Source organism: Syngnathus acus, chromosome 5, assembly GCF_901709675.1.
Source record: "Syngnathus acus chromosome 5, fSynAcu1.2, whole genome shotgun sequence".
Taxonomy (NCBI): domain Eukaryota; kingdom Metazoa; phylum Chordata; class Actinopteri; order Syngnathiformes; family Syngnathidae; genus Syngnathus; species Syngnathus acus.
This window is the reverse complement of record NC_051091.1, coordinates 14147798-14165977: the sequence shown is the minus strand read 5'-3', so window position 1 is coordinate 14165977 and position 18180 is coordinate 14147798.

Here is an 18180-nt window from a genome sequence, read left to right as displayed (position 1 = left end):
GAATGTTGGGGGGAGTCTGGAGACGATGTGATCTTTGAGCAGCCTCTCGAAGCACTTCATCATGATGGGAGTCAGTGCCACAGGTCTGTAGTCATTCCATGAGGTGATTTGAGGTTTCTTCGGCACCGGAATGATGGAGGCAGCCTTGAAGCACACTGGCACTTTGGCTTGGTCCAGCGAGATGTTAAAAATGTCCGTGATGACACCAGCCAGCTGGCCTGCACATTCCTTGAACACCCGCCCAGGTATGTTGTCGGGGCCTGGGGCCTTACGTGGGTTGACTCTTCTCAGAGTCTTCCACACGTCGGCTGAGTCAAGGCAGAGGACCTCCTCTTCCTGGTGGGGAACAGTTTTAACTGCCGGAGTGCTGTTGAGGAATGTTCGCCAGCACCGGTGTTTGCTGATCAAAGAACGGGCGATCAGGTAGCAGTGGGGATTCAAACCACGCCCTAAGGTCGAGGAGGGTTTGGCGATCATATGTCAGCAGAACAGAAACATATCGGAAGGCAGAAAGCAGCAGGAGCAGGGAAAAAGACTTAGCAGCAAAGGAGTGAGGTAGACGGCATGCCATCACGGGCGCCATCTTGGATCACACCTTCACATACGTATGTTAGGGTTGATAGATAAGTTTGATTATATGATTATGTTGGAATGTAACCTGTAATAATTAACCAAACTTGTCCTGTCTTAACAAAGTAGTAGAACAAAGTGCTAAGATCCTTTGAACTGATTGACCAGCTGCAGAGGAAGCAATCAAAGTTGTTCTGTTTACACAACATCGTAAAAGACTCTGATTTGATAGTCCAGGGGTTCGCCAAACCAGTCCATTCCCACCCCCACCCCGCTTCTCTCAATAAATATGCTCTTGCAAGAATCCAAAGTCAGACTTCGTTCGAACATCGCTGATGCACAGTGATGAAAGATTTCTCCACTTGGCATATTGTCTCCCATGTGGTTCTTGTAAATAAGTTAGAGTGAGCACCACTCTAACAGGAGTGAGTGAGGAGCGGAGGCGGTTGATGTTTCGGAGGTGGAAGTAGGCTGACCAGACGGTGTTGTTGATGTGTGACAGGAAAGATAAAGTGCTGTCGAGGACGACACCCAGACTCTTGACCTGGGGGAAGGGAAGACGGGGGAGTTGTCGATGGTGAGGGTGAAACTGGGTTGCTTGGAGAGTGTGGATTTGGAACCAATGAGAACAGTCTCGTTTTGTCACTGTTCATTTTGAGGAAATTGGAGGTGAAGAAGGTTTTGATGTCCTGTAGACACGCACAGAGGGTGGGAAGGTGGAAGAGGGTTTGGAGGAAACATAGAGCTGGGTATCGTCCGTGTAGCAGTGAAAATTGATGTTATATTTACGGAATATGAGACCAAGTGGGAGGAGGTAGATGATGAACAGGATAGGGCGAAGGACAGAGCCCTGGGAAACACCGGAGGATAAGGGGGAGGGATCGAATGTGAATGATTTTAACTTAATGAACTGAGTACAGCCAGAGAGATATGAGTGGAACCAGTCTAGGGGTGTGTCAGATATGCCAATGGAGGATAGTCGGTCGAGGAGGATGGAGTGGGAAATGGTGTCAAAAGCTACGCTCAAGTCCAGGAGAATGAGGATGGATATTAAACCAGAGTCAGCTGCCATTAGGAGGTCATTTGTAATTTTGATGAGAGCTGTGTCTGTGCTGTGACGGGGGTGAAAACCGGACTGAAACTGTTCATAAAGGTTATTGTTGGAAAGGTCTGAATCTGTGATGCTACAGCTTTTTCCAGTATTTTAGAGAGAAATGTCAGGTTGGAGATGGGGCGGAGGTTATTGAAGACGTTGGGGTCTGAACCAGGTTTCTTCAGTAGAGGTGTCACAGCAGCAGTCTTGAGTGATGATGGGAATGATGGCTGTTATCAGGGGTACTTGAGAGGGGAGGGAGTCTATAACCAGGGAGGATGGGAGGGGGTCGAGTTGGCAGGTAGTAGATGGCTTGGAAGTCCGGTTGAGTTTTGATAGATCGGTGACAGAGGGGAGTTGGAAGCAGGAGAGGGGTACAGAGATGGGGGGGAGAACAAAAGGGGGTGGACAGCTGGATGTGTGGGGGGCCAGTTGCTGGTGGTATTTTTGAGTTGAAGAATGACATCAGGGAGTTACAGTGATCAATGGAGTAGAACTGTAGGGGGAGGGAGTCAGGGGGGCGGAGGGAATTGTTTACGACTGAAAACAAGGCCCGGGTAATCCCACACCAGCACTGATTTTTTCTGTAAAATATTAAGATTTGGCTGAGGAGAGGGCGTCCTTATAAAGGAGGATGTGTGCGTGGTGAATTTCTTTGTGTACGGTGAGTCCAGTTTTATTAAAGAGCTGCTCCAGCTGACGACCTTTGGCCTTCAGCTGGCGTAGGTGGGGGCAGAACCAGGGGGCAGAGTGAGGAAATAAAACAGTCCGGGTTTTGAAGGGGGCAAGTGAATTAAGCAGAGCTTTGAGACCATCATTGTAAAAATGAACCAACTGATCTGTGGTGTATGGGGGGGTGATGATGGAGAAACTGTCAATGCCAGTTGTGAGGTCAGTCAGGTTAATGTTTCTGATGTTACGGAATGATATTGTACGTGAATGTTTTGGACAGTGTGAGACTTAAATTAAATGACACCAGCTTGTGGTCAGAGATGGGCAGAGCAATTGAGGGGAGTAACACCAGAGCAGCAAACTAAGTCCAGAATATGACCTTTACAGTGAGTAGGGAAATTAATGTATTATTTAAGACCAAAGCTGTCCAGGCATGAAGTGAAGTCCTTAGTGAGAGCATGGTTATTGTTGTCCATGTGAATATTAATGTCATATTGGATGAAAGTGAGCAGATGTGAGTGAGAAGTGTAGTGAATTCATCAATGAAATCCTTGTTTGGTTTGGGTGGGCGGTAAATGTTGACTAAAACAGTAGGGGTAGGACCATTGAGTTGGAGAGCCACAGCCTCGAATGTCTGTGACACTGGCAACGCAACAGGTGAGACTTTCCAAGTCTCGCGGTGGATTATCGCGAGACCTCCTCCTCTCCCGGAAGGACGAGATTTGCTGGTGTAAACAAACCCAGGTGGTGCAGTTTCATTCAACTGAGAGTAGTCATCTGGAATTTGCCATGTCTCAGTGAGACAAAGACAATCATACTTGCGGTCAAGGAGGACGTCTTGCAACAGTTGTCCCTTGCCAGAGAGGGAGCGGATGTTAAGTAATCCAAAATTGACATCGGAGTGCTGGTTGGAGAAGCTAACATTAGCCGACCTGGCTAGGCTGGCTAACGCGCGGTGATCCACCTTCCTGCGGGTGTTATTCGGACACTGGCAGCAGCCGGAGGACCAGATGGAGTGTATGGCAGTGGAATCACTGATGTTATAACTCCGTCCGGCTCTGCGGTGGATGTATCTCCGACCTCCGGGAGGAAGGCGAGCGATGTCCGGGAAGAGGTGCAGTACAGGCGGGGGAGCAGAACGATGGAAACGGAGTTGGAGGAGCTCCGCACTCATGTATTGGATCAAGGTTGATGCTGGATGATATATCAAAAGGGACAGAACAGTCCACAAGAGCACGGAGCTCACAGCGAGGTTGTAGATCCACATCATGAAACACGGGCTGGTGAACCAAGCAGCAGTAGCAGTGACCAGGTATTCCAGGTAGGTGAAACCCCAGCACGCTACTAACTTGAACGGTCTAGAACACAGATCTGACAAAACAGATTGCCTCTACAGTAAGCCCAGAGTATAGTCCAACAGTACCACTTTCACCAGGAGTAGGCTGTCTGCTGCAAGCGATGCGGGTAATCATAAAAGCTTTAAAAACAACCGGAGAGCAGCGGCAGCTAGTCGCGCCAGCATGAACTCAGCCAGAGTTCTGGCTGTAGTGCGGCCATGGGATTTGGGGATTTCCTGTCACCTGTAGTCAAGTATTAGTGTTAGTTTATAAAAAAAAATTCATGCTTTTTGCCCCCCCCATACATACTGGGAGTACCGGCTGTAGTGCGGCCATGGGATTTCCTGCCACCTGTAGTCAAGAGGTATTTAAGATTAATATTTACAGGTGGTGATGTATGTCACTGATTATGATACTGATTATGATTATTATTGTTTTTTTCAGTTAATGTAAACAAAGAATCCTGCTACCGCGCGAGGAACGCCCCCTTCCCTCACAAACAACACACTCACTTAAACTACTCACAAAAGTAGTTTATATGGGTCACTTCATACATTACATGCAACATAAAGTGCTTAATATTAAAAAGGTAAGATGAATATATAGGTTTCAACCACGTTTAAAAAGTAAAAAGTTAACTTTACCGAACCACCCCTCAACAAACACATACAAAATACTCGCAAAAACATTCTTGAAACATTGTTCAAAATTATTACTCACCAAAATGCAGCCCTTCTTTGTCTTACAGAAAAGTAAGTTGGTTTGTTCTTTTTCTAAAGCACCGTCGACTCTCGCAATTCAAAGAAAAATAATGTCTTTGCACATGTTCTTGTATTTTATTACAGGCAAACCGGAAGCGGAAATAGAAGCGATTACCGTAATTTTCGGACTAAAAGTCGCTCCGGAATATAGGTCGCATTAGCCATAAAATGCACAATAACGTGAAAAAAAACATATATAAGTCGCTCCGGAGCATAAGTCTCATTTTGGGGGGAAATTTATTCGAAAAAAATCCAACACCAAGAACAGACATGAACGAGCAACAACAGGCTAAATGATAGGTATGCTAACGTGATATAAACACAAACGAAGAGCTGAGAACGGGCCTGACATAACATTCAGAGTTATTAAAAAAAACTATTACATAAATAACACGTTTATAAAACCATCTGTGTCACTCCAATTCATTAAATCCATCGATCGTCCTTTGTCAACAATGGGTGCGCGCCGCTGACGGCGCTTGCACTTCAAAATATTCCACAGGCCCATATAACGATATATAAATTAGATATCAAATAACTATTATATAAGCAATAATATCAAATCATCTGTGCACTCTAAATCATTAAATCCATCGATCAAATTCCTCGTCCTTTGTCAACAACGCCACGCGTGCGCCCTGACGTCAGCCTAGTCGTTATTCCACAGATCTAGTATATAACTATATTGTAGCATTAACAAAATACAAGGAAAGACGTGGGTTTGGTAAACGGCTCTTTATTTAACAAAACAAACTTCCAGGCGTGTGGCGGCATGGACTTCCAGCCACGGAGGTGGAAGAGAGATCCATAGAACAGGACCGGGCGTGCGTAAAAGCCATAACCGAGCCCCATCCACCGTCCCCGGACAGCCACCCGGCCGAACGCCGGCCCCCGACTTCCATCCACGGAGGTGAAAGAGAGCTCCGTAGAGTAGGACCGGGCGTGCGTAAAAGCCATAATAGTTTTTCAAACCTTCTGTGTCACTCCAAATCCTTAAATCCTTCAAACTCTTCGTCCTCCGTGTCACTTAGAAACAAAGCCGCTAATGATGCCAGTAGTACGTGGAGCCCTTCGTCATCTTCGTCATCAATTATCAATCTTTGTCCTTTTTGTAAACAACCGCCGCGCCACGCCGCGTCGCGCTGCTGACGTCACTTGAAATTCAAATTACAGTAATCCCTTGCTACATCGCGGTTTGTTTATCGCGGTTTCACTTTTTTTTTTTTTTTTTTTTTTTAAATTTTTGAAAAAAAACATAAGTCGCTCCTTATTATAAATCGCCCCCCCACCCAAACTATGAAAAAAAAACGCGATTTATAGTCCGAAAATTACGGTACTTTTAACCCGAAACTCGAGTTTCTGCCACCGAGTGGGGGGAGGTAAAATATATCCCCGACCGCCCTTCGTGCAAGTTGATACTATAAAAATTATTTAATGATTATTATAATTATTAAATATTGTAATAATTATTTTACTCTGATCCACTTGAGCTATTTTTTGGGCGTACACTATATCAGTGGTTCTCAAATGGGGGTACGCATACCCCTGGGGGTACGTGGAGGTACTCCAGGGGCTACATGAGATTTTACAAAAATATATACCGGTATTAAAAAAATAAAAAAAATAAAAAAACAGTAAGCCTGATTGTCTTGAGAATTAGTTATAAAAAGTTTGATGAAATACAAATGTATGTTTTATATTCAGTATTCAATTTTAATCCTTAATAAATGGACTCTCCACAAACCAATAGCAGTCACCTGCGGTTGCCTTGATGATGCACTGCAACATGGAGATGTGGCTAAAGCGTAGCAGCGATGCTGCTGTTGAAAACACGGAGAAACAAGTAAAAATGAAGGCAAAACTAGAGCCGACGAAGTACCGACAGTACATGGAAGACTTTTGTTTGATGGCCTTTACGTCCACAAGTTGTAACCCACGCAAAGCGCTGTGCTTTTTTTGCAGGGAGGAATTAGCCAACGCTAGCATGAAGCCGGCACATCTCCAGCGGCATCTCACCACAAAACAGGGATGCCATGTTGGTAACCCACCGGAGTTCTTCAGGAGGAAACTTTCTGACTTCAAGTCATCCCAAGACAATGCGAAAAGCCTCCACGACATCAGCCAAAGCCCTGAAGGCTTCTTATGCGGTTTCTTTGCTCGTAGCTGAAGAGCTGCTGCTCCCCGCCGCTGTTGTATTGGCTGAAACTATGCTAGACAAAAAAATCTGCGGATACATTAAAAACTGTGCCTTTGTCTAATGACACCGTTTGCCGCAGAATAGACAAAATGGGTGCAGACATTGTCGAAGAAGTTGTGGGAAAACTTGGAGACTCTTTTTCACTCCAGCTGGATGAATCCACAGATGTCAGTGGGAATGCACAGATTGTTGCTTTTGTGAGATAAATTGAGACTGACGACATTTGTGAACACATACTTTTCTGAAAAAGTCTGGAGGGGAGAACAACCGGAGAGGACATTTTTAATGTTGTTAACGCATTTTTCTCTGAAAATGGTATCAGCTGAAAATCCTGCAGCAGCGTGTGTACAGATGCGGCTGCATCAATGACTGGCAGTGCGATAGGGCTCATTGCGCAGATTAAAAAGGAAAATCCCTACATTAAGTGGACTCACTGTGTGATTCACAGGGAAGCGTTAGCGTCCAAGAAAATGAGCCCCGTGTTGCATGATGTTTTGAACGACAGCATCAAAGTGATCAACTTCATCAAGTCAAGGCCACTTAATGCACGTTTGTTCCGTCGCCTCTGTGAAAACATGGGAGCTGAACACACGCAACTCCTCCTGCATACAGAAGTGCGCTGGCTCTCTCGAGGGAAGATACTCAACAGGCTGTTGGAGTTACGAGCTGAAGTGCACACCTTTCTGACAGACCACGGATCTCCCCATGCCACCTTGTTCAAGAGCACGGACTGGCTTGCAAAGCTTTGCTGTCTGGCAGATATATTCAGCAAACTGAACGAACTCAATGTGTCTCTGCAGGGCAAAGACACCAGCATCCTGAACCTGTATGACAAGGTGGGTGGTTTCCTGAAGAAAGCAGAGCTGTGGAGAAGGGCATGTGGTCAGGAGAATTTCACCTGCTTTCCTCAGGTGGATGCTTTTCTCTCCAATGAAGATGTGGAGACAGCTCCAGTGAAGATAGTCATAGTGGGACATTTGGCTAACTTGATAAAGGGCTTTCATTGCTACTTTGCTGACATGGAAGAGAAATCTGCACAGCTGAATTGGGTGAGAAACCCATTTCTCTTGTCTGAAGCAAAGAGAAGCAAGCTTTCTGTCACTCACCAGGAAAAACTGACGGAAGTGGCATCTGACCAGATGAAGTTTGGTGCATCCACTCACACAGTTTTGGGTGTGTGTGAGGCAGGAGCACCCTGAGCTGGGACAGAAAGCTTTGTATCCCAAAAGAGGTCAAGTTGATTATTTTTTATGAGCAAATCTTTATTTATTATTAAGTTATCAATTTATTTTGTAAACAAGATATTATTTATCTATAATTAAGTTAGTTTATTTTTGTGAACACATTTTTAGTTATGTATATTTTTATTTCCTTGCAAGAAATTATTACAAGAAAGATTCATATAAATTAGCAGTGTTCTGCATACAGTATTTGAGTTTTGAAAGGGTTTATGCCTTCTTGGTGGTCACTGTTTACTGTTTATCATTTTTGTTTCTATATGCATTGTTTGAAACATAAATGTGTCTGTCAGGTACATTGCTGCAAGTTGTTTAACTTTAATAAATCAAACACTGATGGCACAATCCTGTACCACTTTTATTTCGACCAGAAATGTGTTGCGCTGATCAGGGGGTACATGGCTGAAAAAATATTTCAAAGGGGGTACATCACTGAAAAATCTTTGAAAACCACTGCTTTAGATTAACAAAACGGCTTTGAAAAGAGACCTTACGGAGGCTACGAAAAAAAGGTTCCCCAGCCTTATGGCAGGAGGTGCTAGTGATCCCGGGATGCTTCATGCGGCTACCTGTAGAATAAGAGATCTCCAGTTCAAATTTAGTGAACATCTGAGGAGCAGTCTTCCATTTATTTCGTTTTACATTCTTCTTTTTTTTTTGTTGCCGTTTTTACATTTCGTTTTACAATGGAGGATTACATATCCAAACGATTTTCAACTATAGATTTTCGGTCGAAGCAGGAGATCATCAGCAAAGGAAGAGCAACTCCGGAGTTTAATGGTTTGATTCGGACAACGGGACTTCGGAGCATGTCTTTTCAAACAGAGGAAAAAAATAATAATCCGATCCAAAGCGATCTGCACACGCCGATGTGCGGTAGAAGGCACCAGCATCGCCGAATGGACAAATAGAAAGAAAGTAAAAAGAGAAAAGAAGGAAGTAAAGTGGAAAAGAGAGAACACTGCTGGGAGCTGCCACTCACTCAAAAAATTATATATATAAATATATATATAATATATATAATATACTACATATTGAAGGAATGGGGTCAAAATACAAAAAGTCCTGCCTAGCTACAAAAACAGATAAAAGAATAAAATAAAAGAAACATTTGAAGCATACCTGCACACCAAACCAATAAAGAAGACATAACTAGACATTTTTATATATGGTGATGACATAGGTTTTTATAACTTCATGATCTGATATGTATTTCTGTGCACTTTGAAATAACAAATATTTGTTGATATATTGCCTGAATAGCATAATGACCCTTAAGGAACTGTTTAATGCATGCCTGATGTTATTCTAATTCACGGACACGGCCCAAGGTGTCTAAGAATGTTTTGTACTTGATTATATCTTATGTTTTGATTAATGCTTGATGTGGCGTCGTATTTTGCCTAATGCTCGACGCCAGCCTTGGATTACTATTGAATGTTCTGGACAGAAAGAAAATGTCTTGACTAATAATGAAAACTACGGTCGGAAGCATAATTAAACTAAGAATGTGACAAACAAACAAATGCATGGTAAGTGGTGAGTAAGAACTTTGCATAGTCAGGGAACATTAACAAATTGATGATGTCACACGCAAAACTTCACATAAGTCCGTACAAAATGACAAAAGTGGAACGATGATGAATGGACGAGGTGCGACAGTGTATGTGCAAGAATGGAGGAGAATGTTTACAGGAAGGTCACTTGGAGATAAAGCCAGCAGGTGCCAGAGGGAGGCAGCCAAGAACCCGGTCAAAGATGATCGCCAAGGTCGAACACCTCGGAACCAGCTCTCACTGAACCAGCACCCACTGCCATGGAATCAAACTCTCCTGCGAACTTGCCCCACCCCAAAGACCCCCATCACCCATCAAACTCGGCCCACACCGGCATGTGCAACTGAATATAAGCTGACCAAAGAACCTTGAACGTTGCCTTTTCTGAATGGAGACTTTCTGCTCTTGAGCATGGTCGCACGAAAGGCCCAGCGCTGTATTGTACTTTCCTGAAAACAGAGCTTTCTTAACAAGAATTGTGATTGAACTCAACCAACCTGTGTAAGTCTAAATTTTGTTTCGGTGTCTCAGTCTTTTCCTTACATTGCAAAAGACAACAAACACGCAGGGAGTAAATTGGATAACAGGTGATTGGCTCTGGCTTTTGCCGTGAGGCACGGATAGTGCGCTTCCTAAATTGTGAACCAAATCCAACAATATATATAGTATATATATATTTTATATACATATATATATGTATATATATATATATATATATATAGAAATACGTCTATTTGTGAACCATTCCATTGTAGATTTGGCTCTATGTTTTGGATCATTGTCCTGTTGGAAGATAAATCCGTCCCAGTCTCAGGTCTTTTGCAGACTCCAACAGGTTTTCTTCCAGAATGGTCCTGTATTTGGCTCCATCCATCTTCCCATCAATTTTAGCCATCTTCCCTGTCCCTGCTGAAGAAAAGCAGGCCCAAACCATGATGCTGCCACCACCATGTTTGACAGTGGGGATGGTGTGTTCAGGGTGATGAGCTGTGTTGCTTTTACGCCAAACATATCGTTTTGCATTGTGGCCAAAAAGTTCGATTTTGGTTTCATCTGACCAGAGCACCTTTTTCCACGTTTGGTGTGTCTCCCAGGCGGCTTGTGGCAAACTTTAAACGAGACTTTTTATGGATATCTTTGAGAAATGGCTTTCTCCTTGCCACTCTTCCATAAAGGCCAGATTTGTGCAGTGCACGACTGATTGTTGTCCTATGGACAGACTCTCCCACCTCAGCTGTAGTTATCTGCAGTTCATCCAGAGTGATCATGGGCCTCTTGGCTGCATCTCTGATCAGTCTTCTCCTTGTTTGAGATGAAAGTTTGGAGGGACGGCCGGGTCTTGGTAGATTTGCGGTGGTCTGATACTCCTTCCATTTCAATATAATTGCTTGCACAGTGCTCCTTGAGATGTTTAAAGCTTGGGAAATCTTTTTGTATCCAAATCCGGCTTTAAACTTCTCCACAACAGTATATCGGACCTGCCTGGTGTGTTCCTTTGTCTTCATGGTTCTCTCTGCGCTTTAAACAGAACCCTGAGACTATCAAAGAGCAGGCGCATTTATACGGAGACTTGATTACACACAGGTGCATTCTATTTATCATCATCAGTCATTTAGGACAACATTGGATCATTCAAAGATCCTCACTGAATTTCTGGAGTGAGTTTGCTGCACTGAAAGTAAAGGGGCCGAATAATATTGTACGCCCCACTTTTCAGTTTTTTATTTGTTAAAAAAGTTTAAATTATCCAATAAATTTCGTTCCACTTCACGATTGTGTCCCACTTGTTGATTCTTGACAAAAAATTACAATTTGATATCTTTATGTTTGAAGCCTGAAATGTGGCGAAATGTTGAAAAGTTCAAGGGGGCCGAATACTTTCGCAAGGCACTATATTGATATTGCTCAAGCTGGTACATCTTAAAATTATGGCATAGCAAACTCATATTCCAAAATTGTGCGTTGCTACGTGTTTGAGCAGGTCGTGTCCTCCCAATTGCTAACAATTTAATTTATTAGATTTGTTAGTTTCCATCAGGTCACCCCTATGTCAAGCTTGAACACCATCTCCTGGTGAAATTTTGGAACTACTACATGTTTTGGGATAGCCAATGTGCCTGGGCCAAATTCGATACCCAATTTTACACCATCTCGTACCACCATGCCACTTGACACGCGCGAAAGGTGGGGCCCGGCACCAATGATTCGTCACAGGCTGGGCATTTCCTGCAGTCGATCATGAAGTCGGTACCACCAACGCACGCGAGGACAGCACATTCTAATTCTTTATTTATCTTTTAGAAGCAAGTTGTATTTCTTTACCACTCGATTTGCAAATTTTAACTTTAGTGTGCACACAATTTGATCCCTGGTCATTTGTCATTCTATAATCTGACAATGAATCTAAACCAAAAGTAACATGTGTTGTTGTTTTTTTTCTTTTAATGAACTCAGAATGTCTTATGCTGTATGGACATCTATTATTTCTTTATCTGCAGGAGCATGAGAGGTCAAAGGGGAGGAAGCTTGTCATGCTGAAAATTTGACTTTTTCTCTGCCTCTTCCTCCACCCTTCGATTGGTTTTGTTTTACATGACGACACACTCTTGGCCAAGTGTCCCCGTTTCCCACAGTTCCAACAGTCCAAATTTGATGTGGATTTTGAATTGAATGGCGGCCTGCGGCCTTGTTGGCCTCTTCCTCTTCCTCCGCCCCTTTGGGAACTTTGGAAGAAGACTGTTGTATATTCATTTAAATCATTATCATCATCATCTAGATGAAATACGTCAGAACTTTTGCCTTTTTTGAACACTTTGTCAGCGTCTCTGGCCCACTGCATGGTTGTAACACAAGCAGTGTCCGCTTCCACCAAGTGTTTCCTCACCCAGTTGCCTAATTCAGGGGGGAAACCAGTGAGGAGCGCATTTTTAAGATGTTGCTGATAAGCACTCTCAGCTGCATCATTAAATGGGATGTCACTGTGCAACCTGAATTCTTTTTCAAATCTTAATTGAATGGCGGCCTCATCACTTTTAATTTTTCTATTTTTTGTCTTTTGAATTTGTTATCTTTTCTCTTGTGAAGCTTTCAACCACACTCTAGCACAGGGGTGCCCAAACTTTTTCAGCTCGCGAGCTACTTTTGAAATGACCAAGTCACAAAGATCTACCCACTAAAAAAAAAAATAATTACCGTTTTTTCCTATGTATAATGCGCAAAATTTAACTAATTTATTGTCCTAAAATCTGGGGTGCGCATTATACATGGGTACAATTTTTTTTTTTTTTTTTTTTCTTTTTGAAGAAAATCATGGTACAACAATTTTTGAAGAAAATCTTGTCACGGATGGAGTGTGGAAAGGAGCGGAGCGACCAAGTGCAGCTTGGACCAGGGTTTATTGGAGGAACTCAAAACACAGACTTGGTAAACTACCGTATTTTCCGGACTATAAGGCGCACCTAAAAACCAAACATTTTCTCAAAAGCCGACAGTGCGCCTTATAGTCCGGTGCGCCTTATATATGGACCAAATTCCTAAATTTAAACTGGCCCGAAGCATTGTGTCATGAAATCAATCATAAGTGGCCCGCTGAAGACTATGAATCATGAATCGAAAAGACTATGGATCACTATTTTGTGATTATAAAGTAATTTGTTGCGTCTGAAGTTGAAATAAAAAAAGATAAAATGGAGAATGATTTGATTTACATTTGATACGTATATGTTTAAGTTAGAAGAACCCATTATTATGGTTAAGTATGATTGTGTTAAGATTGATTTTTATTAGACAAGATATATGTTATTAATGTTTTGTCTAACAATGGAGGCGCGGAACAAGGTCCACTCGGACTCAATGTCCCCCGCCTCCCCCGGGACGTGGGAAAAGCTCTGCCGGAGGTGGGAGTTGAAGCTCTTCCTGACAGGGGATTCCGCCAGACGTTCCCAGCAGACCCTCACAGAACGTTTGGGTCTGCCAGGTCGGACCGGCATCTTCCCCCACCATCGGAGCCAACCCACCACCAGGTGGTGATCAGTTGACAGCTCCGCCCCTCTCTTCGCCCGAGTGTCCAAAACATGCGGCCGCAAATCCGATGACACGACTACAAAGTCGATCATCGAACTGCGGCCTAGGGTGTCCTGGTGCCAAGTGCACACATGGACACCCTTATGTTTGAACATGGTGTTCATTATTGAAAATCCGTGTCGAGCACAGAAGTCCAACAATAGAACACCGCTCGGGTTCAGATCGGGGGGGCCGTTCCTCCCAATCACGCCCTTCCAGGTCTCACTGTCATTGCCCACGTGAGCATTGAAGTCACCCAGTAGAACGACGGAGTCCCCAGAAGGAGCGCTCTCCAGCACTTCCTCCAGGGACTCCAAGAAGGGTGGGTACTCTGCGCTGCCGTTTGGTGCATAGACACAAACAACAGTCAGGACCCGTCCCCCCACCCGAAGGCGGAGGGAGGCTACCCTCTCGTTCACCGGGGTGAACCCCAATGTGCAGGCGCCCAGCCGGGGGGCAATAAGTATACCCACACCTGCCCGACGCCTCTCACCGTGGGCAACTCCAGAGTGGAAGAGAGTCCAGCCCCTCTCGAGAGGGCTTGTACCGGAACCCAAACTGTGTGTGGAGGCAAGTCCGACTATATCTAGTCGGAACTTTTCTGCCTCGCACACCAGCTCGGGCTCCTTTCCAGCCAGAGAGGTGACATTCCATGTCCCAAGAGCCAGCTTCTGCAGCCGGGGATCAGACCGCCAAGGTCCCTGCCTTTGGCCGCCGCCCAGCTTGCAATGCACCCGACCCCTTTGGCCCCTCCCACAGGTGGTGAGCCCATGGGAAGGGGGACCCACGTTTCCTTTTCGGGCTGAGCCCGGCCGGGCCCCATGGGCGAAGGCCCGGCCACCAGACGCTCGCCTTCGAGCCCCGCCTCCAGGCCTGGCTCCAGAGGGGGGCCCCGGTGACCCGCGTCCGGGCGAGGGAAAACGTGATCCATTAATTTTTATCATCATAAGGGGCTGATGAGCCGTGCTTTGTCTGGCCCCTCACCTAGGACCCGTTTGCCATGGGTGACCCTACCAGGGGCATGAAGCCCCAGACAACATGGCTCCTAGGATCATAGGGGCACGCAAACCCCTCCACCACGATAAGGTGACGACTCACGGACTCCATTGTTGAGGCGGCCGACCGGAGCTGTGGCCGTAAGGTCATTGGTGCCTGTCGTGGCGGCAATCCCCGAACCCGCTGGTGGACACCGGCGGTAAGGGATGCCGTCAAGCTGAAGAAGGAGTCCTATCGGGCCGTTTTGGCCTGCGGGACTCCGGAGGCAGCTGACAGGTACCGGATGGCCAAGCGGAACGCGGCTTCGGCGGTTGCTGAGGCAAAAACCCGGGCGTGGGAGGAGTTCGGCGAGGCCATGGAGAATGACTTCCGGACGGCTTCGAGGAAATTCTGGTCCACCATCCGGCGTCTCAGGAGGGGGAAGCAGTGCAACGTCAACACTGTTTACAGTGGAGATGGCGTGCTGCTGACCTCGACTCGGGACGTCGTGTGTCGGTGGGGAGAATACTTCGAAGACCTCCTCAATTCCACCGACACGCCTTCCATTGTGGAAGCAGGGCCTGAGGACTCTGAGGCGGACTCTCCAATCTCTGGGGTTGAAGTCACTGAGGTAGTTAAAAAACTCCTCGGTGGCAAGGCCCCGGGGGTGGATGAGATCCGCCCGGATTTCTTAAGGGCTCTGGATGTTGTGGGGCTGTCATGGCTGACACGTCTCTACAGCATCGCGTGGACATCGGGGACAGTGCCTCTGGATTGGCAGACTGGGGTGGTGGTTCCCCTCTTTAAGAAGGGGGACCGGAGGGTGTGTTCCAATTACAGGGGAATTACACTCCTCAGCCTCCCTGGTAAGGTCTATTCAGGGGTGCTGGAGAGGAGGGTCCGTCGGGAGGTCGAACCTCGGATTCAGGAGGAACAGTGTGGCTTTCGTCCTGGCCGTGGAACAGTGGACCAGCTCTTCACCCTCAACAGGATCCTCGAGGGTGCATGGGAGTTCGCCCAACCAGTCCACATGTGTTTTGTGGACTTGGAGAAGGCGTTCGACCGTGTCCCTCGGGAGGTTCTGTGGGGGGTGCTTCGGGAGTACGGGGTACCGAGCCAACTGATAAGGGCGGTTCGGTCCCTGTATCACCGATGCCAGAGTGTGGTCCGCATTTCCGGCAGTAAGTCGGATTCGTTCCCAGTGAGGGTTGGACTCCGCCAAGGCTGCCCTTTGTCACCGATTCTGTTCATAATTTTTATGGACAGAATTTCTAGGTGCAGCCGAGGCGTTGAGGGTGTCCGGTTTGGGGACCTCAGCATCGCGTCTCTGCTTTTTGCAGACGACGTTGTGCTGTTGGCTTCTTCAGGCCGTGATCTCCAGCTCTCACTGGAGCGGTTCGCAGCCGAGTGTGAAGCGGTCGGGATGAGGGTCAGCACCTCCAAATCCGAGTCCATGGTCCTCGATCGGAAAAGGGTGGAATGCCCTCTCCGGATCGGGGATGAGATCCTGCCCCAAGTGGAGGAGTTTAAGTATCTTGGGGTCTTGTTCACGAGTGAGGGGAGGATGGAGCGCGAGATCGACAGGCGGATCGGTGCAGCGTCGGCAGTAATGCGGACTCTGTACCGGTCCGTCGTGGTAAAGAGAGAGCTGAGCCAAAAGGCAAAGCTCTCAATTTACCGGTCGATTTACGCTCCTACCCTCACCTATGGTCACGAGCTATGGGTCGTGACCGAAAGAACGAGATCCCGGATACAAGCGGCCGAAATGAGTTTTCTCCGCAGGATGTCCGGGCTCTCCCTTAGAGATAGGGTGAGGAGTTCGGTCATCCGGGAGAGACTCGGAGTAGAGTCGCTACTCCTCCACGTTGAGAGGAGCCAGATGAGGTGGCTCGGGCATCTCATCAGGATGCCTCCTGGACGCCTCCCTGGGGAGGTGTTCCGGGCATATCCCACCGGTAGGAGACCCCGGGGACGACCCAGGACGCGCTGGAGAGACTATGTCTCTCGGCTGGCCTGGGAACGCCTTGGGATCCCCCGGGATGAGCTAGATGAAGTGGCTGGGGAGAGGGAAGTCTGGGAGTCCCTCCTGAGGCTGCTGCCCCCGCGACCCGACCCCGGATAAGCGGAAGAAGATGGATGGATGGATGGATGTTTTGTCTAACCTGTATTTAACATTGGTGTTCCATCCATACCTGAATGTATTAATTTGAGAGGAGACATCAAGGGCTAATAGTGAAAGAAAGAGCAAAACAGGAAACAGCTGCATCCGGTGAGTGACTGCAGTCATGCGCAATGGTTGCTGCTTTAGGCAAGGTTGCCAAGACAACCAGTGGATTCCTATGACCTGGTTCTGGGATTCTGACCTTTCACCTACATATTCCAATGAGGTAGTGCCAGAAGCCTATAAATATGTTGTCCTGACACAGAGCGGGGCACTTCTTCCGAGTCAAGGCGATGGCCGTGACGCTGCCTGGAGTAAAAGAACGCCGTTTAGACGAAGATGGATTTTTCATTCTCTTTGAGATTGAACCAAAATCTACTAAGATGAATTTCCAGAGTCTTCGAATTGGACTTTGTCAAATTTTAAACTTCGAGGAAGGCAGAGGAGACAGCCGCTCCGGGCAGAAAAGGGAAGACGCCAATTTTACTTTTTTGGCTACGCTCCTCACGGCCAGACCTTTCCTCCTTTTTAAACAGAATTCGGATTTTGGAACAAAGGAGAGCCGATCACTCGACTTGTTCAACCAAATAGGATTTTAGACCTTTAGTTTCCTCTTTTGTTCTGAGTGGGTGAGTGTTGTTTTTTCGACTTGTAATTATTTTTCTTGCTTATTCATTAAATCTCTTCTTAAGCCTTAATTCGGTATCGATTATTTCGTATTAACTATGTTGAGCATGGTTTTATATGCGGTAATTACAACTTTAAAATGTCTTTATTTCCCTATCATAGTCATTCTTTAAATCCGTTCAATTCTTTTTAAAGTGAAGACAGCTTTAATTCTTAACATCAGGAATTGTCAGATCTGGTTCGAAGTAGTTATCTTGAGCTCAGCTAGGGCGAGTGCGCTCTAGTAAATTAACGAATCCTTGAGGTCTTAACAAAGACATCTAGAAATATCCGTAACATAACAAAAGCCTCAAACAACCGATGGGAGCCATCATTATGGCGCGGTTATTCTTACGACGTGCCTCAAATTTGAGTTACTCAGCACGAGCGTTGTTTGACTTGAGAGGGATTGGCGTCATAAAGAGATTATATATTGATTCTTTTAGAATTAATTTAACTCGGGTGGTCAGAGACGGACGAGTCCCTTCACCCCGGCTTATCGAACCCTTTAATGGGACTTTAATAAAAAGTGCAGGTTTGACACGCGCGAGAACTGTGCATGCGTGTGTGTACGTGTTGAAGTGATAAAATTGGCTAGACTTGTGTACAAAGAAATTTGCTAGACTGTGGTCTATCCAATTTGCACCGCAAAACAGAAACGATTTTGAAAAAATAAAGAGAGGAAAAGGAAGAAATCTGTTTGCGGGCAGAAACTTATCCACATTAGTGCATACTAGTGTCGAGCCCTCATGGGAAATTCGAAGAAAAAAAAATGACAGAACAAGCTTTCAGGAATTGGAATTGTGAATTTAGGACATTGCAATGCTACATTTAATAGGAATAATTGGTTGTGTTATAAGATTATACAAACTTCTATATGTGAGTTAAATCC